Here is a 26,297-nt window from a genome sequence, read left to right as displayed (position 1 = left end):
CAATGGCTGTGCAGGGAAGCGTCATCATGGGGCATTTCACAGCTCCTTCCTAGAGTGGCTCATTCCTGTGGCAACTACATGGCCACGGGAATGATCCTGAGGAGAAAGGGGCCACCCCTTTCTCCTCCTGGCTGTCCAAGTGACTGGGGGCATGAAGCCCAAGGACACCCCTTTTCCAGGCATTTTCCGCTTCTCCGTGGCCCAGAAAACGCCTGATAGGGGCCACAGGGCTGCCAGTGAGGTTGCCCTGGCCCCGATCCAGCGCAAAAAAGGCTGGGTGCAGGCTGCCCCTTTGGGGCAGTCTGTACTGGGTCCTAGATTTCTTTTTTTGGTGCACATCACCTCTTCAAACAAGTCAGGCCCATGTTTTTTTGCCACTATTCCAAGTACAGAATTTGTCTTATCCATGGTGTTTTAAAATCCTGTTTTGCAGCCTGCACATTTAGTTTGTTTCTTCCTGGGGGAGGTGTGGTGGCACTAATGATATCAGCTTACAGGTTAAAATATGCCACCACAATGGAATTTCAAATTCTGTTTTTATTAATTATTTAATGTATATCTCGTCTTTCTCCAGAAAGCAAAACTTCATTACAATGCAAAAAACCAATGCTTGATGGTGTATGAATTGTGTGGACAATATGCTTGATGGTGTACCTCCACCTTCGCTTCCAAATCAGTTTTGCTGATCCCACCATCTGGAACATGCTGTATAAATGCAGTTTGCTCAGATATGAACATTCCCCCCTCTGGGGTATCTGATTTTCACATGAAGAACTGAATCCCTCCATAACCACTGCCACTTTCCACCCTGCCATGAACGCTCCATGGGTGGGTTTAGTTGCACCAAAATTCTGAATATTTGCCCCTGCCCAATCTGACCTGTTCAACTATCTTTGGAAAGAACAGCTTGCATTGCTCACATTACATTCCACCTCTTCCTGATATCCCAGTCATGCTGGCATCAAGGCAAAGCAAAAGCCTCTTGCATCACACAGAGATTGCCCCCTCCCAGAACACAAGAGGTATTTTTAAATGCACACACACAGACACACAAAATAATTGCTTGATTAATACGATAACCCATTTATAAAAGGAGCAGCACCTCTCCACAATGGATGCACATAACTGGCAATTCTGTGAATAATTTGTTTTCAAGGAATCCCTCTGCCTCTGCTCCACCCTACTCTGTAAACTAGACATTACCTTATACAAGAATGAATCTGCTGCATTCTTCTGTCTAGCTGCTTCACAGAAGATTTCCTATACCCGCCAGAGTGCAGAGCAATGCCTGCTCTCCACCCACCCACTATGCTTCTCATTTAACTCCCCCCTTCTCAAACACACACACACACACACACACACACACACACACACACACAATCCCCCCTTCACTGCCTCACTGTGTTTTTGTGTAAATGATCTCACATGACTCAACAAATCCATCTGCCTCAAGCAGGCCAAGTTTGGAGCCTTCCCAGGAAAGGAGGGAGGAAGGGAAGGAGGGAAAAATGCTTTGTGGAAGAGACCTGGAGCTTTGCCCTTTCTCTGGCTCAAATTACCCGCCTGTCAGGCCTGACAGATTTGGCTAAAAATAAAAGGAAGCGGGCCATGAAAAGCAGATGAATGAGCTCAGCAGTTCCTTAGATAACACGGGGGCCAGCCTCGCCCAGAGCTTCCAAAACAGGAACGTCAAATGGTGGGCCTGGTAAGTGCAATGCTGCAATTCAGCTAACCTTTCAGTTTGAGGAGAGAGATCTTGGAGGAGGAAAAAAATGGGGGGGGGAAGCAACACAGAGAAGAAGAAAACATACAAATGAAGACACAGAGGTCTAAGCGGTGCTGAGACTCAATTTGTAAAATATGTGAGCTACACAGTCTTGTCCTGCCAAAGAGAGGGAGTGGGAAGGCAAGTGGCATTTTTAAAGCTGCGTATGACATCAGTTTTCTTGCTTTGTGCCAGTAAAGAGCTGAAAGTCATTTGTGTAAGAGTGTGCGCCCAGAGCCCCCAGTGGGTATTAAGCACTTAGCTTGGCAATGTAATGACACACTGTAACAATCTGTAATGCGAAGCAGTCAGCAAAGCCCTGGCTCTGAAAGCTATTTCTCCTAACTATTAACCATATGTTTGGCTCCTCAGCTATCTGAGCGGGTGTCCCAGCTTACCATCTGGTTCCCATCCACACAAGCAACTGTAAAGCACAGAGTATTTCCCTCTGGAGCAGCATGTTTTGCTCTCTGTCTGTGTTTTTCTTTTTTAATCCTTTAAAAAAAGAAGAAAGAATCCCTCCCAGCAAGAGCTCCTTCTCATTCACCAGTCTGAAAGTGAGCACAGAGTACCCGCCAAGGTCTTTTACTATAATTATTCAAGAATGTACGGCTGTACTGTAAACAAGGCAGAGAGAGAGAGAGGCATTCCCATTTGTACAAGGGAGCTCCGAGGGTACATGTGCGTGCGCATACATACACACATAAACCTGCTCACAGACAGGGATTAAAATGGGCAATGCTGACACTTGATACCGAATGTTAAAAATAGGGTGCATTCCCAACAGATAGAGGCACTGGTGTGGTGCCCGTCACTCCACATACATATCCTGCTTTCTTGGAAATGAGTTTTTAAAAAGCCAAGCACACATGCACATATACAAATGTACAAATAAATCCCGACAAACAACATGAACTTGATCATATTATTGCAGTTTGTTATAATATAGAGGGAAAGTGTCCTAACTGAACAAAAATGGTAGGTGCTTAACAGCCTAATCAAAAAGCATAATCTTAAAAAAAAAATCAGAATGTATGAAGGTGATCAGAAGGCAGGGAGGCTTGTGCATTTCAAAGCTGTTTCTGCTGTGCTCATGTCTGCCTTTTAAAAGCAAGTTTAATCCTATCCTTTTGTAATGGTCAATTTAGGATAAAGGAATAAACAGCATCTCAGCCTAGGAGGATGGCAATGGCAAAAGCCCTCTGAAAAACTTGCCAAGAATACCCTGTGATAGGGTCCTTAGGGACACCATAAGTTGGAAAAAAATTGAAGGCACACAACAATAACAAGCATTCCAGTATGTCCAGAATTACAGCAGTCAGGACCCAACATTTATTGATGCAAGGAATTGGAACATTCTGCAGAATGTGCACTTCCAATTTTAATAGGTTAGAATACAGTCAGACTTTTGTATTTGTGGGGAATCCATTCTGGACCCACTCCCCAAAGATACAAAAAATGGGACCTCAAGCCCTGTTATCCCAAATGGCAGTGCAACATTTGGGATAATGGGGCTCACTGTCTACGGATGCTCAAATAGCATCTTCCAATATTTGGAGCATGGTCTTCCTCTTTTCCTACTGTCCTCTATTTTGCCAAGCATTATTGTCATGTTTTCTCAAGATGTGTACAAAGCACTTCAAGCCTCAATTTAGTCACCTTGGCTTCTAGGGAGAGTTCAGGTCTAACTGCTCTGTTGTTGCTGCTGCTGTTGTTGTGTGCCTTCAATTTATGGTGACCCTCAGTTTTCTCTGCAAGTTTCTTCAGAGGGGAGTTTGCCATTGCCATCCTCTGGGGCTGAGAGAGCGTGACTTCCCCAAGGTCACCCAGTGGGCTTACATGGCTGAGTTGGAAATTCAAATCCTACTCTCCAGAGTCATAGTCCAATGCTTAAACAACTATACCACACTTGCTCTAGGACCCATTTATTTGTTTTTCTAGCAGTATGCAATATCTGCAGAACTCTTCTCCAGCACCACATCTCAAATGAGTCGATTTTCCTTCTATCAGCTTTCTTCTCAATGCAGCTTTCACACTCATACATAGTAATGAGAAATATAATTTCATAGACCATCCTAACTTTAGTATTCAGTGATACAGTTTTACATTTAAGAATTTTGGATAGTTCTTTCACAGCTGCCCTCTAAATCTTAAGTCTTCTGATTTCTTGGCCCCAGTCTCAACTCTGGTTAACGACAAAGACAAGGTATGACAAATCTTGAACTATTTCAATGTCTTTATCATCTGTTTTAAAGTTATGTAAATCATCTATGGTCATTTCTGTTTTCTTAATATTTAATATGCAAAAGGATATTTTCTTATGTCAGAACTAAATTTATATAGTACTTGGAAAGAGTTTAAGAAGAGAGAGTGCAGCTTTCTGTTAACAGCAATGTCTGGGGGCACAGGCATGTGGTGGATGGTCTTTATTCATAGCACCCACAATACTTTTCTTCCAGTCTGATATATATTCAACAAAATTACAAGGCTGAGGAAACCATCAACACTTCATTTCTTCCCAGACAGATCCCAGGATAGAGCTTCCAGAGGCCCTTCCCTTCCAGTGTCTTAGAAGTGATGACCTGGTTAGTCTCTTGGTCACCAAGCTGAGATGTTTATCTGGAGCACAGCACGAGAGAACTGAAAAAAGGTAAGCTCCCTGGATTATCCCCTGAAGATGAACAACAAACAAACATCAGTGGCAGCATCATGACCACTCTTCTTTTTAAAAGCATCAGATCTATATCTATGTCTATAGATAAAAGACCAGCAAGATTTTCAATAAAAAGCTCTTTGGAGTAGCAATGCTTTTATGGTGCATTTGAAGGCATCAAGAAATGACATTCCACATACATGAGGCCACTAATGAAAAGCCCCTGTCCCTGTATCTACCAATATGATTAAAATTAATGACAGACTTGAAAGCAAAGTCTCTAAGGCCATTCTTAGGGCCTGGATTTATTCATATACTGTTAACATAATCTGTCAAAACAGGGATGGGCACAAGTCAGTATTTGTTTGATTATGCTTAATATTAATAGAAGTACAATTTTCCAAATAAATGCTTATCTGAAAACTGACTGAAGCATTCCCAGAAAAAAGAAATGCATAGGCTTCACGTTAATCCATATGCGCACATGTGTCCAAACCTTGTTTCTCAGTCAAATGCCACCCACACTTGAAATCCTGTACCAACCAGATTAGTAAATCTGCACATACTTGTACTCTTGCAGTAAACAATAACCTCTTTCACTCCACAAAATCATCTGAATAAATAGATAGAAATGTCATGGGGAAAATTAGGAAATATCTATTGAGAGCCGTTCACAAGATGAAGGGTGGAACGATTAATTTAAAATTGTATGAAGAATAAAAATAGAGAAGAAAAAAACTTCAAAAACTGTTAAAGACTAGCCATTACAATCAGAAATCCCTTTTGTTGTTCTTGTTCAGTGAGAGAGTGAAAGAGAAAACTCAAGAGTCTGATCTTACAACGGAAAATGAAACACTCCACAGATACAACACTTTCCCCTCAAAATTAAGTGCTTAAAGAAAAAAGATCCAGCCCTTAACAAGTCACATGGCAGACCCAGAATGAAAAATATCATTTCTAAAAACATATTTGCAGGTTGTGATGGTGGTGGTAGGGAAACAACTGGTGTAAATTCTTAATCTGGTAGATAGGTGTGTGTGTTGCTACCTTTTGTGGAACTGAAACACAAGAAAAGGCGTTACCCTGACAGTGTAAGCCCATTTTTTGAGTACTGGCAGCTTTCTAGGGACCTAAGAATGATTTTTTCCCCAGACCTGCTACCAGAAACCCAAGATTCTCCATGTCAAACAAAGATTGTACCACTGGGTGAAACACTCTCTAATTAATCAATTGTTTCATTGAGTTAAAGCTCCTAAAAACTCTGCGGGAGAAAAGAGGAAAGGAGTATCATGTGCTGGAGAAAGACCTCTCCCCCGCCAGCGATGTGGCCATCCTTTGTTGTTTTAAACAATACTAATTTTTATAGTATTATTATATTTACATATTGGCATAGGAGAATGTGGCAAACCTGACCTACACCCCCATTCCCAAGTACATATTCCTGAACACGCCCAAACACAACAAGGCATCTGAAAATACTAACCTCTGTATTACTGGCACATGCGGGAAACCCTCATGGATATGGCTAAAGTAATCTTGGGCTGTTGACAGATCTGTTTGAATTTCCAATCCTTAATTTAGTACTTGTTTAGTACTGCATCATACATAGCCTCTGCTTTCAATACTGAATCCAGAATCCAGATATTTTTCTTTCAGGGAAAACACGATTTTTCTCCAGAGTTCAGCTGTATTGTTTTCCAAATGGGAAAATGCTCCCACCCCTGCTGCTGGCATATCACTTGGTTCAGAAAAACTAGTTCTTCACGGCAATTATTTTTACATCTACTTCAGTATGCCCTAACATCAAGGGCAAGGTGATACGGCTCTCTTTTCCTTCATTCCCATGCCTTCTCACTCACTGCCTTGAAATTCTCTTTTTTATCAGTGATTGGCATTCCTTCAACTCTGCATTCACTCTCAGCAACAATTACACAGCTTTTAAGTCTTCAAGTCTTTTAAACAATTTTAAAGCAGCCAATACAGCAAGATTAAGTCTTCATGTGCCAGCAATGTCCCAGTGTTCTTGGTAGAATGGCCAAGGAGGAGTAAAGGCTTCTGCCTTCAAGGATATCCTTCTGTACTATCTTAACTGAGAACAACTATAGCATTTTGATAAAATGTGGGCCTATGACTATGTCATTTTTCTTTCTTTCTCTTGTTTGATTGTTAACATCTGTGCCTGATGAAGAAGCTTTCATCATGTATTTTGCACATTTGGTTAGCCAATAAAGGTAGACTGTTTTCTGGATTTTGGGTGGTATTGTACATCTACACAGACACACAATCCATTCTAGGCAGCATCATAGTGTTGGGGTAGAAAAGGGCAATCATGAGCATTCCAGTAATGGAGAAAATGTGGGAGCATACACATGATCGCAAGCACATGGGTCTGTATATTTTTAATTGCCTGGACAGCCCTACAGAAAATGCATGGCTAAGGCAGATAAATTGACCCTATCTGAATTTTTGTAGCACACTGGCAAGTTCTGTGGTGAGGAGATTCACTGAAGAAAACTGCCCCCTAAACAACTGTGCTTACCCTTCACCAGTGGCTAAGTGGTGGACCATAGCCCCGAGGAAAGTCACATGTTTCAACTAACCCTTAGTAAAAGCTTCAACTACTACAGTCAATGCCTTCTGGAGAGCATCCTAGTTCTGACAAGATTTGGACATTCTGAATAGAGTCCTTGGATGATATATCTTGTTTTATAGCTGAAATTCAACTCTTCCCACCTACTGCTAATTAGGCGATATGAAACAGCATGTCAATGAATACTGCTACCCAAGAATTTCATCCAATTGCCTAACAAGTCTTGCTAGCCATTTGTCTATTAATTTTCCTCTTAAACAACAAAATACTTCTGTTAAGTCTTAAAATTTGGATTTACCTTGAAGATTTAGCTGAAGGGATTTCTTCTTTTTAAATTTAAAGGATGCAACAATGTTAAGGCTCTGGGAGTCATTAACACAAAAATTAAGAGAGAGAGAAGAAAACAGTGTTGGCTAGACATGTTTCAATATTTGTTACCATAGAAACAAGACACCAGGTTTTGGTTTTTAGTTATCCCTTGCTATAAAATATTAAAACTCCTTAATGTCTTTGCATATACTTGTTATACTAAGATACTGTCAATCTCTAGAAGAGCTAAAATTGCTCAATTTCTAATATAATCCAGTTGCCTTTACTTTTTTGTACTCTGATAATTACATTAATTTTCAATAATTTTAAATAAAAACAAAAACTAATTACCTCAAACATTTCTGACAGTCCAGAAGGCTACACTTTTGAATTACAAAGAAGTTAAATGCGTACTATAGCTTTTATGGAACAATGTAATTGGGAGTAATTTATTTATAAGCTATCCTAAAGCTGAATATTTGAAATAGATATCGGATACTACAATGTTAAAAATACATTTGGTAAAGGTTTATCAGAACAGTTTGAGATACTACCTTTCTGTGCAGGAACCATTTGAATTCGCCATCCTTCTTATTCCCTACAACTGAATAGCTATATCCTATTGTTAGTCTCAACTAGAACAAAAACACAAATACTGAAATGGGGCTTAAGGACTTGGTCCACTCTAGTTGAGACTAGCAAATGAAGTTAGGTCTAAGCCTTCACCTAGTTCAAAATTTGCCTTCCAGCAACAGATCAAATTGTATGTGTGGAACTAATTGTTGCGAGAGATGCATGGTGATAATTTCCCAGGACAGGAAAGAGTGACTGGAATCTGTATCCACCAATACTCACTGCAGCTGACAAGATGATTTCAAAAAGAAAAACAACCAAAACGGGAACAGTTAAATTTTATACTTGTTTTCACTTCCAAGTTCTTAACAAACAGGTACCTTTCTTTTTAGGAAATACAAATATATATTTATTGGGAGAACCATGTATGCCAACTATTACCTAAGAGACATTTCACATATTATGCAAACATTTGTGTTAACTGACTTTGCAACCACGGCCATATCTATGAGTAGCATGTTTTTATAGAATATTCTTTGGGCAATGAAAATTCTTCCATTTCATTAAATTAGCTCCAGATGCCAGTAAATTATGAGAGTCAAGTGTGGCGTAGTGGTTTGAATGCTGGACTGGCATTCTGAGACACCAAGGTTCTAATCCCCACTCAGTCATAGAAACCAACTATGTGGCCTTCAGAAAGTCATATTCTCTCAGCCTCACAGGAAGGCAAATGGCAACCCCCCCTCTGAGCAAATCTTGCCAAGAAAATCCCATGACAGATTTGCCTTAGGGTCATAGTAAGTTGGAAATGACTTGAAGGCACACTACAAAAAGCTGTAGGTTAAATTAAGAGATCTTAGTACAGCAGGAAAGATGATATTGTAGGCTTTAAGAGAGTGGGGCCCTCAAACGTCCATGGTTCCCAGACATTGCAACCAATGGTCAGAATCCCCATATCTAAAATTACAAACAACAATATAGGAGAGTTCTTTGCAAGTGTCTACATTGCAGAAAAGGGTGGCCAGTCCCTTAGGTGGAAAAGTACTAGCTTTTAACAATAGTCTAGCTTTTACAGCAATTCCTATGCCCTGAACAGGTGGACAAAATGCTCTCAACACATGAAATGTTTGCAGCAGTTGTCAATTTTCCTGTCAAAATAGAGCGGAACTGGAAGAAAATAAACCTATGCAAGTATTAAAAGGAAAGGGTGAAATTGGCAATGCTATGAAGTGTTTCTTTGGATATTATTACCAATGCCCTTTCTCTAATCCACTCCCAAATGTTTGGTGAGTATTTGTTTTGGGGGAGAGGGGGGGAATACTGTCGATGCTTCCTGAAACTTTAAAGTTCTTCCTGGTTTAAAAGAGGCTTCTCTGGGGCCTAAAACAGCTGTGGAAGGCAAAACCAGTGGAATTGCTTCTTTACACCCTAGTGTTGGTGGTGGCTATCTGTTTTTGTATTTATATGGTGCCACACTTATTTATTTTATTTTATTTCTAACCCGCCTTTCTCCCCAAAAGGGAGCCAAGACAGCTCACAAATAAAAATTCTAAAAATATATTATACCCATCTCTCCATATTTGCAGCTTTGATACTTGCGGATTTGATTATTCATGGATTTTATTAATATGTTCTGTCTAGGACTATCTAGATCCTCCAGTGCAACTCTATGGTAAACTTTAACTAAAAGTTGCACTGAAAGACCTAGAGATTCCTAGAGAGAATACTCTGTTAGGTCTTTGTAGCTCCTCCAGGGCAGTCCTATGGTCAGTGTCTGTTGAATATTGACCACAGAATTGCACTGGAGGACCTAGAGATTCTTAGAGAGGTGGCCTCTCAGGTAAAAACATGGTGTTTTGGCAATTTGCAGTTTTTCCATATTCACGGAGGTCTTGTGCCCCTAACCCTAGAGAATATGGAGGAACAAGTGTATAATAAAATATACACTTCATAGAATTAAGTAACAAAAGAGACAGCTCTGCCAAAGGTATACAATACAATACAATTTAAAAGAAAGAAAGAAAAAGGAACGACACAGATAAAATATCTGTGCAATAGAATTGTAAAACAACTATCAAAATACAAATGTAAAAACCAACGCAATACAATTACAAAAAAGAACCAAGCTAACACATAACATATAAACAAAATATACAGAATTATGAAACTAAATCAAACTAAAATTCTAAAAGCTTTGGCAAATAGGCAAGTTTTGAAATGAGATTTTGATTGATTTATTTAGGTGGTAGAAGATACCAAGCGAGTTGCAGCACTCCAAAATCAGCAGAAAACATGTCCTTTCCCCAATCTCATGTACAGGCATATGTCAGTTAATAAAATCTCTGACAGCAATGCCTCTTTTTACAAAGCTCCTTTTAATGCCTGCTCAGTCCCCCTTTTCTCCTTTGTCTAGCTGGATTTGAAGCAACATCAGCATTGGCAAGATGGCGAAGGGAGGCTGGAGAAACACATACTTTTGGTGTCAGGTTTCAGAACTATATCTATAGTAAACAATGCAATAAACAGAGCTGACATCATAGATATCTGGGAGGGTATTTTGCATTGCACATTCATATGTTTCAGCACTGTAACTCAGTGCAGAACAAAATGCTTACTGTTACTAAATTAAAGGGAAGACTTGCTGATTCTGTATTTATTCATTATCACAAATCCAGAATCTCATTGTGTTAAACAGCTCACCCAATGGACTGTGGTGTGAGCAGCTTGACATTTTTGCCACTGTCACACTGAGATCTCTAGGACCTGGCTGCACAAGCCAGAAGTCACATCTGCCCAGTGGTGATCACCAGATCCCCACTGGCAATCCCACAATTCTGTTCTGCCAAGATTTTTTGCTTTGCCAATCTTTAACAAGATCTCAGCTTCCATTCTTACTTTTTTGTTACTATTATTTATGTATTTTAATTATTGATTTTCATTATTTTATATATTTAGAAAAACTCTAATATCTAGACACTATGTATCAAACTAGAGAGATATAGCACTGTCTTTAGAGTCACAAAACAACACTCTCTTCTCAATGAATTTTTTTTTAAAAAATCAAGATTGCTTTGCAAGAAAAATTGGCTCTTGTGTACGTTGCGAAATCCAATCCTACCTTTTCTTGCATCAAGAGCCTTCTTAGGCTGAATTGGAGTTTTAAGAACAATCCAGTGACTCTCTTGACCTTTTTGTTTGTTAAAAGAGAAAGTTTTTTTAAGACAGCAACTATGGTAAAAGTAATATACAAATATTCTGCAAGCACTTCAAGTGAGCTTTGATACCTTAGTAGTTCCCGCACCCTCAAACGCATAAGCCATGGAGAAGAGCAACCACTGCAACGCTTTGCATATTCATGGCTGAATGTAGCTTTCTCTGTTGAGGAACAAGCACCTGAAACAACCTATGGGTAGCCAATGTAAATGACAGTTTCCTGTCTAAATCATTCTCAACAGAAATATGTGTCCAATTTCACAGCACACATACACCACTTTATCTCTTTGAAAAAGCTGAATTAGTAAAACAAAATATTACTTGCACCAACAGGTAGTTTTCAATTTCTTCAGTAGATAAATCACTACTCCACACAGGGCCTGTGTAACATTAATCTCCTATTACAATACCATTAAGCAAGCAACACAATGACTATAACTTGATTACAAATTACCATATTATCTTTTCTTTAACACTTAAAATATATTAAGAGAAGACCTGGCAGGGTTGTTTTTTTTTTTAGAGAAAGAGCATATACAGAAATTAATATAGTAATCTGGAATATTAATTGGCAAAGGAATCTAGAGTTTCATTCTACTCTACTTTTTCTTGCTACTCTTCTTTGCATGAATCCTCAACAAACATACAGGATTTTGGACAAAAATGGCCACAGATTTTTAGATAGCAAGATTATATTCATCACAGTGAGACCAGTGAGGTGCAGTGGCAACTTTCTAAATTCTAGTCCTCATCATCAACATTCATATAGCAAGGCTCAGGTCCAAAACATACTGCAGAAATAATCCAGTTCAAGACCGCTTTAACTGCCCTGGCTCAGTGTTAGGGAACCTAGAGCTCTCTGACAGTAAAGACTCAATGTTTCACAAACTTACAGTTCCCAGAATTCCCTAGCATTGAGCCAGGGCAGTTAAAGTGGTCTCAAATGGGATTATTTCTGCATTGTGCTTTGGACTCCTGTCTGTCAATTTTAGCATTTTTCATTTCTAACAAGAGTAAGTCCTCTGTACAGCTAGTGGATCTTCTTGACCACTCCACCATCAAGTGGAGTCTACCACAAAAATAGTTCATAACAATACAGGTTAAGTCTCCCTTATCTGGAAACCCAAAATATCCCAAAAATCAAAATTGTCCATACGGGTGGCTGAGACAGTGACATCTTTGTCTTTTGATGGTTCAATGTACACAAACTTTGCTTCATGAACAAAATTATTAAGAAATACATATTTTGTATATGTATTGTACATAAAATTACCTTCAGGCTAAGGTGGATAGGGTGTCTATGAAACAAATGAATTTCATGTTCAGACTTGGGTTATATCTGTGCATATGCAAATATTTTTTTCAAAACCCCCAAAACCTTAAAATCCAAAACATTTCTGGTCCCAAGAATTTTGGATAAGGAATACTCAACCTGTATACTGTTGTGGAAAAAGACATCTTCCCTCGAGGTATCATGGGCATTATAGCTAAGTTCAAAAAGAAGTCCAAGTGGGAGTAGCAGATGATCACAAACTGTAGTTCCTACTAATCAAAAGATCATGGGACTTTGACTCTGTGAGCTCTGGCTCTACTATACCACTGCTGGAGATACTGATGAGCCAGCTTCACAGATCCATCTCTGTTTCAATACAGTATCAGGATGTATAGCTGCAGTAACTCTCTGCCAATTCATCATGCACATTTTAATGTCACAAAGGAAAAACAACTCCAGAAAAGGCCATTCAGTCACCTCTACCTAGCTCACTACTAGATAAATTTTATGTGGATGTTATTAGTGGCTTAAACCTATTACTAAGTCACCTTAGGAGACATGGAGCATATTCAAGTACTAAAAATTAACTGTTTACAAAAATAAGGAGCCAGGGTAGACTTCGACAGACCATTAATTTATCCCACTTCTATGAAACTTAGACCCATGGTTCTTGAAGTGTAAGTTCCCTCAGATAGATATGAACAGGTGCTAGTGAAATGTATAACCTTATTTGAACACAGTGGCCTGTTACAGACAGCCAAAATAAAGCTGCTTCGAGTCACAGTGGAGGTTTGGTGTTTCAATGATGCATGCGTCCTAAGAGTCCAGAAGTCGCACCAAAGCCACGCTCCAGCCCTAAGGACTGGAGTGTGGCTTTGGTGTGGCTTCTGGACTCTTAGGACGCATGCATCATTGAAACACCATACCTCCACTGTGACTCGAAGCAGCTTTATTTTGGCTGTCTGTAACAGGCCATTGTGACTGCATCTGTTTAAATGTTCATATTGATATATCTTGGGACCAGGTTACTTGAAGAACTGTATCCCAATACGTCTACTCAAACTCTAGAATCTTTGAGGAAGCGCCTTCTCTTGGTCCCACCATCTTCCCAGACACATTTGGTTGGGAACACCAGAGAGGACACTTTCAATGGCTGCTCCAAACCTTTAGAAGTCACTCCCTGGGGAGTCTAGGATCCTATCCTCTGTGCTATTATTCTAGAAGCAAATAAAAGCTCTTCTGTTCTCACAGGCTTTTAGAAATTGACTGCCAAAGCTCTTAATAGTATGCTATGTTGTTAATATTAGTGGATCTTAACATTTTTAATGGATTTAATTGATTTTAACACAATTATGAATAAATGAAATGCATTTTAATGATAACTTTTTGTATGTTTTTAGTTACGACTTTGTGTTTTGCTACATTTGTCTTTATAAGCTATCTTCAGTCCCAGAGCCCTGGTGGCGCAGTAGTTAAATGGATGTACTGCTGCTACTCACACACAAATCATAAGATTGTGAATTCAATACCAGCCAGGGCTCAAACTTGACTCATCCTTCTGAGGTCACTAAAATGAGTACTCAGCTTGATGGGGGCAATTAGCTTACAATTGTAAACTGCTTAGAGACTGCTTAGGCAGTATGAAGCAGTATATAAATGAAGCTGCTATTAAATAATTCTACTCCAATTTTCTGTGTATTCACTTTTCAGTGTTTAAGGTACACTTTTTAGGGACCTTAATTTGTACTGAAGCCACAGTGACTTCCACATCTAACTTCATCAACTTCCTGCTTCCATGTCTAAGAATACTATTAATCTATCCTTCTCTCAAGGAAGGCAAACAAGTTTGCCCAGACCTCTCCTTTCTAACTGTTTGCCCACTATGAGCAACTTTTGCAAAATACCAACTGTGGGGAAAAAATACAATTTTGCCATAATAACTGGACAATAAGCAAAGCATTTTATAGAATTTGCTGAGATACCATAGTTATGAGTAACTATGGCAGCATTTTTATGTTTCCTTGTATGTCTACAGGCAGAAATAATAGGTGTAAAGCAATGCCATGAATCCCTTCTGTTCTTCCACATAAAAGCTTCAGGTCTAAGAACTTCTATTTTTTCTTAAAACGGGCAGCAGCTTTGAAGTCTCTCAGTTCTTACAAAGTGGGTTGTATAGAAACAGAATCAGATGAGAATGCCTGATGAGTTTTTTGGGGGGTGGGTGGGTGGAAGGGGGTTGTTCATGTTTGATGTTTGTTCAATGTGAAAACGAAAGAAAAATGTTGGAATACGCTCATTATTCCAGCACGATAAAGGATGTTTCTGTATTAAGACTTGCTAGCTGACAGCAATACAGAGCACAGACTAGGCAAAACATGTACAGTTCTGTTACTTTCTACCATATTTACCAAGTGTATTGTTCAGACACTGTCAGAAGATGAGATGACTGAAACTGGGAATAAAGGAACATTATTTGTTACCCCTATGTAAATATTGCCTTAAGACTGGTACTTTTTATTTTGTATGGAATATCTCTATTTTTTCACAAAACAAACTGGGGAAAGAACGGTTTTTTAAGCTAACAATTTGAGCCATTTTTTAAAAAAAGGAAACAAAGAACAATCTCAGTATTAAAAGATTTACTTAGGAATATGTTTTCTACATTTAATTTACTTGCATTATTTTCTCTTAATATAATAATAAAAAATAAACAATTCTCCATGCTATAGTTTTTATGAACACCTTGCTACTAACAGTGTTCAGAACAGACCCTTTCTAGAGATGCTTTCCTGATAGCTTTATAATATTTTTGCCACCAGATGAAATTCTTTTAATTGCCTCTGGCTTTTAAACTATTGTATGAATTTCTGAATCTACTGGCATTTTAGGCTTGATCTGTATCCGTAATGACACTAACTATTTTCACCCTGTTTTAACCTCTTTGTTATGCATTTATATGCAAGAATTAGTGTATTTTTTATTTGTTGCTGTTAGGGCTCTTGTTTTTGTAGTGCCACTATGGTCTCTGGGAGTACACCACAAAGGGCAGAGAATCACACACAGAGAGAGGTCTGTCTCTAGAGATGCTTTTGTTGCAGAAACAGAAAGTTCCCTTGCCATCAATTCAATTGTGGTGGTCACTGTAGCTGCCGAGTAGTTATAGTCTAGGGGCCTAGCCACAAGCAGAAGGAATTAGCTTCCAAACTCTGTACCATAAATGAATTTTTCCTACAGTCTCCAAATGTCTAGCATTGCAGAGAGTGAGATATTCAAAACTGTTTATGCCTGAGTTTGTATATGTGCCTTCAAGTTTCCTGTTGACCTAAAGAGACCCCATTAATTTCATAGGGTTTTCCTAGACAAGGGATACTCAGAAATTGTTTTGCCAGTTCCTTCCAAGTACTAACTAGGGCTGACCCTGCTTAGCTTCCAAGATCAGACAGGGTCTGGTGCATTTAGTGTAGGTGAGCTATGTTCACACCTAAAACCCTTATATGTTTGCATTCCCTTGGTAACACTGACTGCTCATTTCTTTGCTTAAACTGTATTTCCAAATGTTAAGCTGAAAGTTTAAGTTACTACAATAGTAGAAATTTGGTTATTGAAGGAAATGATCATTGGGGGTGACTGAAATTTTATTGAGTGACAATTACTTCATTTTGTCTGGAGCTGGGACAAAAAGGAAGTATGCCTGAGACATGTCAAGGAAGATCTTGGATTTACAGGATTCCAAGCTCTCTTGTTTCTTGCCTTGACTCCCAAAATAGATAAAATCTAAATCAGTCCTGCACCGGGTGCAGTGGGTTTAGGAACCAATGGGAGGATGGAGGGGGGAAAAACAAGACACTGTTGTCTTCTTCAACTTGCATCCTGCCTGGCATGAGCCCAGTGAGACCTATAGGTGGTAACTCCTCCACTATGAATTTTCCAGCCCCACCCTAACCTCTGTATGAATGCTTTGTTAATATTTTTATTTTATCTTATGTAAGACAGTCAGATAACAACACTATTAGCAGAGATATATAAATATTCACAACTACATTTTAAAAATAAAATAGGAAGTCCATCTATTGTGATGACTAGATATGTAAATTAATGGAACAGCGAAATATGGAAAGTATTAATAAACCTGGCTAATATATTTGATTCTTTGAAACTGGAAACTAATGACATCCTTCCATACCTACTGAACTATGTCTATGAAGCTATCTACTGGAACTGATAAAAGTTAGGGTATTAAGCTAGAGTGATCTTTCTGACCTCTAGAAACAGATGCCATTGCGCTGGCCTTGAAGAATAAGGTAACACACTAACAGGCAAAATAACTCTCTTGGTTTGTTTTGGACTCCTCAGTTAGCAAAAGCATTTAAAAAACAATTGTAGTCTAACCCAAGTTTGTGTATACTGTACAGTATTTATTGATTTATGCACTCTTTCAAACTTCTTTTTTACTCTGCCCTTCCTCCAATAGACTCTAAGGAAGCTATCAAAAATTCATTATTGAACCCATTTTCTAATGCAGTATGAAAAAGAAAAAGGGAGGGGAGGGGTTATCTCACTTCCCCATAACATACAGAGAAAAACCAAGGCAGAGCATTAACAGAATCCATCCAAGGCTTTTAGCCAAGTATCAGCCTGAAATCTTAGTGTACTTTTAACACAACCTTCATACAGTGCCATACACTGCTGTGACTCTAATTGGTTACTACTCATTGGTCAGATCAGGCTATATTAGCTGGGCAATGGGTTAGATGGATGGACATTCCTGTGTGGAGGTTCTTTTGCTCATTCAGCTCTTGGTCCTAAACAGAAATATGTTTTCAACCTATTCACACAGCTCTTGAAATCTTTTCAAAAGATGTATGGTAGCACAACACATATTTGAAGTACAACTGTTTCCAAACTTTTCATTTATGTGAAGTCTAAGGCTTTCACGGCTGGCATTGATATTTTTTGTGGGTTTTTCAGGCTATGAGGCTGTGTTCTAGAAGAGTTTATCCCTGATGTTTTGCCACGAAAAAACTATTTTCATTTATGTCACATGGCCATCTGAGTGCTGTTATTTTCCAAATCAGGAGCATCCAGAACACATTTGATAAAGGTGCAAAGGTTTTGTTTTGAGGTGTGTATGAAGAAATGTGTTTTAAAACAGAAAGTGAATGTAATCCAAAGTTTAAAGTCAGTGGCCCTATTTTATCATACTTTCAACCTGTAACAAATGTAATAAAGGCTGACTTTCCCTTATTGAGAATTGCAAAATCTGTAATATTCCAAAATTGAAACTCTCCTCATGAGTGGCTGATATAATGACCCCTTTGCTTTCTAATGGTTTAGGGTAAACCAACTTTTTTCATGCACAAAATCTTCAGGCTATGTGTATAAGGTATACATGAAATGTACATGAATTCCATGTTTAGACATGGGCCCCATCTCCAAGATTATTTGCATTATTTATATTCAAATATTCAAAAAGCTCCAAAATCCATAACACTTCTGGTCTCAAAATTTTGGATAAAGGAGATTCAACATGTAGTTTATTATGTTGTCAATCCAAAACTTAGTGTGTCTCGCTTAAATTACCCATAAGGTAACTTGACTGCATTCTCTCGTCTGCATTCTGTAGATTATAAAATACACTACACACATTGTTTTCATTAGCCTTGCAAAATAGCATATGTCAAGTCTCCATGCACAAGCAAGTACAATTCACAATAACTAGCTGTCACTAGTGCTGTTGGTGCAGCTCAGAATTCTAGTTGTACATCAAAACTATGTTTGCAGCATATGAGTTAAATATCAGCCACAATGAGCATACTGAGCCCTCCCTTGGTAAAGCAGGTCCTCCTGCACTTTTTTCTTGACAAAAGAAGTGCTAACAATTTCTAAAATAGTAGCTGCCATAGTATGTTGCAGCAAAAAAGCTTGTAGCACCTTAAAAGATTAACAAATTTTATTGTGGCATAAACTTTATTGCACTAAAGCCCATGGAGTATGATCCCCAAATACATGTGTGCATAAAGTAAATGTCAGCACTAAACAGCAAAGAATACAGTAGAGTCTGAAGCAATACAATAACCGTTCAAATATATGAAAAGTCACTCTCCAGTGCAGCTGCATCAGTTGTATCTCTATCTTAGCATCCCTGAGTGAATAACGGCAGAGGGGCGGAATCCCCACATTGTTTCTCCTCCAATCCAAATAAAAGACAATTGAACTTTATAAGACACATCTAAATTGTTTGAAGCACACCACCAGTAACAATAAAGACAACATCTGTAAAACTAAGACATCACTTGCAAAAGAATAAGTCACAATAGCAAAATCATGGAAGGAACTAAGATCCAACAGATATTTCTGTGTGGGGAGTCAGAAAAGGTGTAGAGCCAATTCTTGCTGAGTTTTCCTTTCTGCAGAAATCCCTGCATCACCACCCATCCTTTCCCATAAGATCTTCCAACCTTCGAGAGCAGCTTTCTAAGGGCCACAAGAACTTACAATAGGAAAGGAGAAATGGTAAAATCACTTCTTCCCTCCACTTTCTCCACAAACCCTAAGAGTACTGCACCACCTCTGTGGGAAGGAGAGCTGTCCAATGACACAACATATTTTCAGCAAATTCATCAGAGTTAAATGTTAAGACAATCCATCAAACTGTAGTGTTTTCTCCTACCCACATTCTATCATTCTATCAATCAGTGGATGTGAAAGGTGGGTCAAAACAATATTATAAGATGTTGTTGTGTTGTTGTATGTATGTATTGAAGTCATTTCTGACTTATGTTGACCCTAAGGCAAACCTATCATGGGCGTTTCTGAAGCTTAGAGTGTGTGACTTGCCCAAGGTCACCCAGTGAGTTTCCATGGCTAAGTGGGGATTTGAATCATGGTTTCCACAGTTATAGTCCAATGCTCAGGCTACTACATCACATTGGCTCCTATCATGAGATCCCTCCCTCCAAAAATCCCTAACATATGTCCAGATTAACATACAACCTATGTGTGGATAGGTGGAGGATTTCACGTATGACAGAGAAGTTATATTTCAAAACATTCTGTACTCCCCTCTACCATGTTTTTAAGAGAGGAAGCCTTCTGCTGTAAGTCAAAGTCTTGTTTTAATCATTCTGATTTGATTCTTACCCCTCTGGTCAATTAAACACAGGTATTTGTATTTAAACCAAATTCAAATACCCATCAAATTCAAGTACTATTTAAACCAAATTCAAACGCCCATCATCTTTGTATCATCCCGTGTTGGTGCTTAAATTTTATTCCACCACCCTGAATGCTGTTTTTCATGGTTACATTTCTCTTTAGACGTCATACTAGTTTGGATAACGATCCATATTTACCAAAATCCTAGATGCAAACTAGATCCAAACTTTACTTCTGTCTTGACTGCAACAGAACAAACAGCATGCTTTAAGTACCAGAATGATAATGGCCAGTTCTCAAGCACAGTCCATTTCCAAACTAAAAGTACTGAACAAATTCATATGGCTGCAACCATAACAAAAACAACCAATCTGTAAGAAGTTCCAGAAAGCCACTCTAAACACTGCTTTTGACTCCCAAGTTTAGCAGCTTGCAGCAGAAAGCAACGGGGGGTGGGCTTCTGTTATGAAGTAGCAGCATGAGAATGCTGATGGGTGTGGGAATCTAGAAGGTGCTACTTTGGATCTCTGCCAATGAAGCAACTTCAGTAATTTGCTTCATCACCTATTATACCAAATATACCATGTTGCCTAAGTACTACTGCATGCTAAAAATATGCATCAGCCTCAGCTAACAATTCACACTGTGGATTTTAAAACATACCAGTTTTCTTCAAATTTTCTTCCAGTATTAGTCCCCTATGGCTATCTGCATCTAGGAACAAGTGATTTAATGCAATTATCCTCTAAGTAACGATAAGCAGGCAGTCATGCGAATTTACAACTTATTGGTTTAAACTGTAGAGTTAAACAAGCGAGGTAAATCAAATAAAAATGATACAGTGTTAGACCATATTGGTTATAAGATATGAGTATTATAAATGTAACATAATCTCATTTAAAGGGGGTTGTGCAACCCATAGGTTTTACAAATATTTACAGACATTAATCTTGTTAAGTTCCTTTTCAGAGTTTTATTACATTGCGGGGGCATATACGTTTCATACTAAAGTGTTTGAATAATAGATTTGTTTCAAGCCATTTGTTTACATTCCAAGAAAGGAGCAAGACAACACATCTGTGCTCTCAGACTGCCAAGAAGACCACCATGTTTAGACGTTATCAATTTTTATCAGGTCCAAGAGCCAGCCTGAATACAATACAATCCTTAACACCTTTGTCCCCTGTCATATTTTCCAAGTTCAATAGTAATATCACTGTATAAAATTATCCTTCCTTGATGAAAGGAAAAACATAAACTTAGGCGGATGAATCTGATACAATATGAACATGAAGAGTGGGAGTGATGATGAATAAATAAAATAATTTACAAATAAATGAATAAAACATGAAAAAGGTCCCCAGTTCAAATATCTCTTGGGCCACTCTATGGGAATAATGTATGATGTATAAGATTACTTTTTAACCAGGAAAATCTTCTCAAAAGTCAGGGGTCGTCTTATACGCTGGGTGTTGTCTTATAGGGCAGGTACTGAAACTTCCGAGCCAGACTGAAGAATCTGCGGTCGCTGCATATGGTGCGGGGAGCTCAAAAACGGTTGCGGCCGCATCCCTGCCGTATGTGGCAACCGTATGAAAGCAGCAAGGGCAGTGCTATACAAGTAGGTAGAAGAAAATCCACTCACCAGGATCCGTGACTTAACATGGTCCCGATGACAAGGTGAGGGGGTGCCTCACCGGGAAGGTGTAAATGAAAGGCGAGCAAGCTGCAGGCATCCGGAACACCCGGGGTATGGAAAAAAGAGCAGTGTTTGCACTACCGCTCTGACAGTCTTGGAGACAGGGAGGGCTGGGCAGACAGGGAGAGCAGAGCAATCCAAGCAGGCTTTGTATACAACAAGGTTTTCTGCTAAGTACCTGCATGTCATAAGCATTTGAATTAAAATTACCATATCAAATCAAATCTGATGTTTTTTTTAAATTTTTATTTGGTGTACATTGGAAGAGTAGTAGCCTTATACGGCAAGTATATCCCAAACTCTATATTTTAACTGCAAAATTGGGGGTCATCTTATACGCCCAGTCATCTTATATGTTGGAATATACAGGTATATATCTTGTGCTTTTCCTATTATGTCATGTATAATCTTTATAGACATGATGTTTTATTGTGGGCAACGACAGAAGAGGGTAGATCCAAAGAAGTGTGAATTGAAATAAGTTAGCTGCGCAAAGAGTTTTAACAATCCTGCGGTAGGTAAGTTTTATACTGTTGTTCCTGTTCCCTTTTCTCATGTAAAATGTAAAACCAGCACTTTTGTGACTCAAACACACTTTCAACATGTGACATCTTTGGATTACACTCTTGACACTGAAGCATAATATTTTTCTTCCTTCACTCTCTTCTCCATAAACAAATTAGCTTTGTTCCATAGCGACTAACATATTCCCTAATCAACCCAAAGAATGATTTCCCCCTTTATTCCTCCTTATATTTGCAGTAAACATGGAATAGAACATTTTCATCATTTATTTGCAAGAGCAAATAAAAATGTTTTGGTTTTTTAAATTCAAAGATAGTAGGGATAAGAACACTAAAGCATTTATTATCCTTTGGAGAGGGGCAGAGGAAGGAGGCAGGCATGACCATCTACCTAAAATAATTATTCATATTTTAAGACAAACTGAACAGCTAATGCCAGGGGCATCACTAGGGAAGTGTAGGGAATTCAGCTTGCACCAAGTGACACCCTGTGGTGTTGAAGCCAATGGTAGCAGAGAGGTTCCTGTATCCGTGATGGCTCTCCATGGGAACCAGAGGTGGGAAACCTCCGGCCATCCAGATGTTTCAGACTACAACTTCCACAATCTTTTGGCCATGTCAGCTGAAGTCCAAAACACATGACGGGGCAAGGTTTGACACATTAAAATGTCTGAATAGGATTTAAAGACTCTGTTGATACACGAGGACATTAAAGTTAAGAAAACATGAGAAGGGCAAAGGTGGTGATAATGTTACACCAAAGAGAAGATATTTAGGGGCCTCAACTGAAGTCTCTGAGCGCAACAACTGAGAAACACCAATAGGTAAATCCAAAATGTCACACCTCATCTCAACTGTTGCAATAAGGACACCCCTTTTTAGCTGCCAAAAGTATGAATCAAATATATTCACAATGTTTCAAGGGGAGGAGCCAAGTGATCTCCTTTAGATAATTCAGGCTCTAATCTCAAAGACATAATTTCCTGGGAGTAAGCCCCCATGAACTGGGGTATTACCTTTGAGTAAACATGCTCATAAGCTGTCCTGTTATACAGTGGACCTTTTCCATCTGTAACTGTTGGGTTCAGGGCCCTCTCCCACACAGATGGAAAAAATGTGGATGGTCACATTTATTCAGTGGCAGTGACATGTATGAGTCTGTGTCAGCATGTCTGTGTGCACATGCCACCAATGAATAGCATGTGGTGAAGTGATTCACGGGTGGTCAAAGCTTCAGCTTACCAGTCCACTGATAAGAAGCATCTACTCTATTTATTCAGCTGGCAACTGTTTAGAGTGGAACATTAAACATATATAAGAAGGCCTTCAACCCTTTCTGAAAATTGGTTTATCCTCCTCCAGATGGAGGTGCAAAGGAAAACTATTCCACAAATGTGGAGTCAGATCCTGAAAACCTTGCAGCCTTGATAGAGCTGTAAACACTGGTAGAGCAACCAATTATCCTTTGCCTGTATATCTTAAATTCCCAGATGGTACATACCATGCTACTCAAGCTGCCAGATACTGGAGGAGGTTAAAGCACAGGGCCTTAAATATTATGTCCAAAAGTTTGTAATGAGCTCTGGCTTGAACTGGTAGCCATTGCTGGGATCTACAAAGGGAAGAGACATGTGAATATTTAAGGAGATTTAAAACAACCCCATCAGCACTGTTCTGGATTAAAGCCAGAGGAGTAAGAGAGTGGGATGTCAAATCTGCCAGTAGGCTATTACAATAATCAAGGCGTGAAAGAACCAAGGCCTGGTCAAAAACCTACAGATCCTATGGATATTCAAAAGATAGAAGATACATAATAGCATTTGTCACGATAAAGGGGCATAGGGACAAACTATCATCCAGCTGGACTCCAAGGTTCCTGGCAACAGAGACAGGGAACAGCATGTAATCCTGTAAACACAGTGAAGACAATGGAAGTGGGGCTACTGGTTGATTTGGCTGCAACACCAGGATCTCTGTTTTATCCATGTTCAGCTTAAGACAATGAGTGGTCATCCACAGAGAAAGAATCAGCAGGCAGTCCATCACAGACTTCCATACAGTAGCATCAATTGAATCAAAGCTGTGGAATATCTGATCTGAGTGTCTTCTGACCCACCATTGAAAAAAGAAATCCAAGGGGAAGTATATCCTGTATATACTTGTGTATAAGTCGACCTCATGTGTAAGTGAAGGGCAGGATTTGGTTCCAAAATTATGGATTTTGATATAACCCTTGGGTAAATCAAGGGTAAAACTTAGGAGTATGTAACCAAGGATGTAAAGGGTGAAGCAAAGAAAAACAATGTCATAGAACATTACTGTTTTCTGCTGCAGTGGAGGGAGAAGAGGGGTTTGTGCTTTTCTTAGGTTCTCCTGGGATGAACTAAGCTCTCACCTTTTGCCACTCTACTCAGAGAAAGGGATGGTTTCTATTTTGATAAGAGGTAAGGTACCATATTTACAATCACCTGTGGATAAGTGGACTGAGGTTTCTTGGGTCAATTTTTTGACTAAAATTTCTAGACTTATACATGTGTATATACAATGGAAAAAGCAGAGAACCCAATACTGATCCTTGGGGCACACTTACAGTTACAGGGAAAGTTGCTGACATAGCTCCCTGAAATGAAACAGCAGAGGAACGAGACAACAAAAAAGATTTAAACCAAGACAGAGCATTCCTGTTATTTCCAATGATGCCAACAGTAGCAGTAAGATGTATAGATCCAACTGGATCAGCACCAATGTTTGCCGCCAAGTCTTTGCCACTAAAATATCATTTACTATGTGAGTCAGAGCCATTTCTGTGGAATGAAGTTGTTTCTGTAGAATGAAGAAAGTAATTCATTGCTAGAATCCATTCTTTCTTAACATGGTACCAAAGTACCAAAATATCACATATTACCCAAATTACCAGGAGGTTCTAGCAGGAGTCAGGAAAGGAGGAGGCACTAGGGACCACACTGAGAACATAAGATGGCTAATGGAGCATACCAGGGAATTCCAAAAGAAAATCAGCATGTGCATTATAGAATATAGCAAAGCCTTTGATTGCATAATCATGAAAGGCTATGGAATGCCCTTAAAGACATAGCAGTGCCAACACATCTGATAGTACTGATGAGGAATCTGTACTCAGGACAAGAGGCTACTGTCAAAACAGAACATGGAGGCAGAATGGTTCCCAATTGGCAAAGGGGTCAGACAAGGCTGTATCCTTTCACCCTATCTGTTCAACTTGTACGCAGAACATAAGAAAAGCAGACTTGGACACAGAAGAAGGAGCAGTGAAAATAGGAGGAAGGAATATCAACAATATAAGATATGCAGATGACACCATAGTACAGTGGTACCCCGGGATACGAATTGATCGCGTTACGAAATTTCCGGGGTACGAAAAAGTTAGATTGGAAAAAACTGTTCCGGGTAACGAAAGATTTTTCGGGTTACGAAATTCATTTTGGCGCGAAATTTAAATGCGAAGCGCGGCTAGCGGCTTTCCAGCGCTAACGGAAAGCCTTTTCGGGTTGCGAAATGTATCGGGTTACAAACGGCGCCGCGGAACGAATTAATTTCGTAACCCGAGGTAGCACTGTACTAGCAGAAAATGTCCCAGACCTGGAACACCTACTAAGGAAGATCAAAGAAGAAAAGGCAAAGGCAGGCTTAATGTTGAATATAAAGAAAGCAAAAATGACCTCCAAGGACCTTCACAAGTTCAATCTAGACAATGACGAAATAGAAATAGTAAAAGAATTACCATACCTGGGTTCAAACATTGATAGCAATGGGGACTGAAGTCAGAAAATCAGAAGAAGATTAAGAATGGTGAGGGTCTCTATGAAAGAACTAGAAACAATTCTAAAATGCAAAGATATACAACCGAGCACAAGTTAGAATTATACAAGCCACTGTATTCCCTATTACCATGTATGGATGTGAGAACTGGACAGTTAAGAAAGAAGATAGGAAGAAATCCAGTCATTTGAGATGTGGTGCTGGAGAAGAGTGCTGAGGATTCCATGGATAGCTAAAAGGACAAACAAATGGGTCCTAGAGCAGATCAAGCCAGAAACCTCCATGGAAGCCAAGATGACCAAACTGAGGCTATATACTTTGGACACATCATGAGAAGGAAGGATTCACTGGAAAAGACAATAATGCTGGGAAAGGTGGAGGGAAGTAGGAAGAGAGGAAGTCCACATGCTTGATGGATGGACTCTATTAAGGAGGTCACGGGTATTAAGGAGTTGCAGGAATCAAGCAGAGCAGTGGAGGACAGAGGGTCTTGGAGATGTCTCATCCATAGAATCACCATGAGTCGAGATCAATTCGAGGGCAGTTAACAACAACAAAACCCAAATGTAAGAGTTTACAATTCAATTATATTGACCATTGTATACTGATGTTTTTTAAAAAAAAACAAAAACAAAAAACTTAAGCAATATATGATTTCCATATATGTCATGAAGTACCTTTCAAGCACTTACTTACACCTGAGACACTGGCTGAAATTATGAATCACATGGGTTTGTTTGTGAAA

General features: G+C 39.1%; 1 protein-coding gene and 1 long non-coding RNA gene across 2 annotated transcripts in view; one reads left to right on the top strand and one right to left on the bottom strand.

Annotated features, from left to right (window-relative positions):
• The window catches only part of LOC149311292 (transcription regulator protein BACH2-like), a 246,561-nt gene that overhangs the window by 184,223 nt on the left and 36,041 nt on the right, over window positions 1–26,297 (bottom strand). The gene's annotated exons all lie outside the window — the stretch shown is intronic.
• LOC149311293 (uncharacterized) lies at window positions 1,524–21,192 on the top strand. Its single transcript, XR_016281769.1, has 3 exons — window positions 1,524–1,705; window positions 4,288–4,415; window positions 21,015–21,192. It is a non-coding gene; the product is annotated as an uncharacterized LOC149311293 (long non-coding RNA).

This window comes from Sceloporus occidentalis, unplaced genomic scaffold, assembly GCF_023333645.1.
Source record: "Sceloporus occidentalis isolate IW3139 unplaced genomic scaffold, rSceOcc1.0.p SCAF_6, whole genome shotgun sequence".
NCBI classification, from domain to species: domain Eukaryota; kingdom Metazoa; phylum Chordata; class Lepidosauria; order Squamata; family Phrynosomatidae; genus Sceloporus; species Sceloporus occidentalis.
Note: the sequence above shows the minus strand (reverse complement) of the source record. Positions and strands in the feature narration are given on the sequence as shown.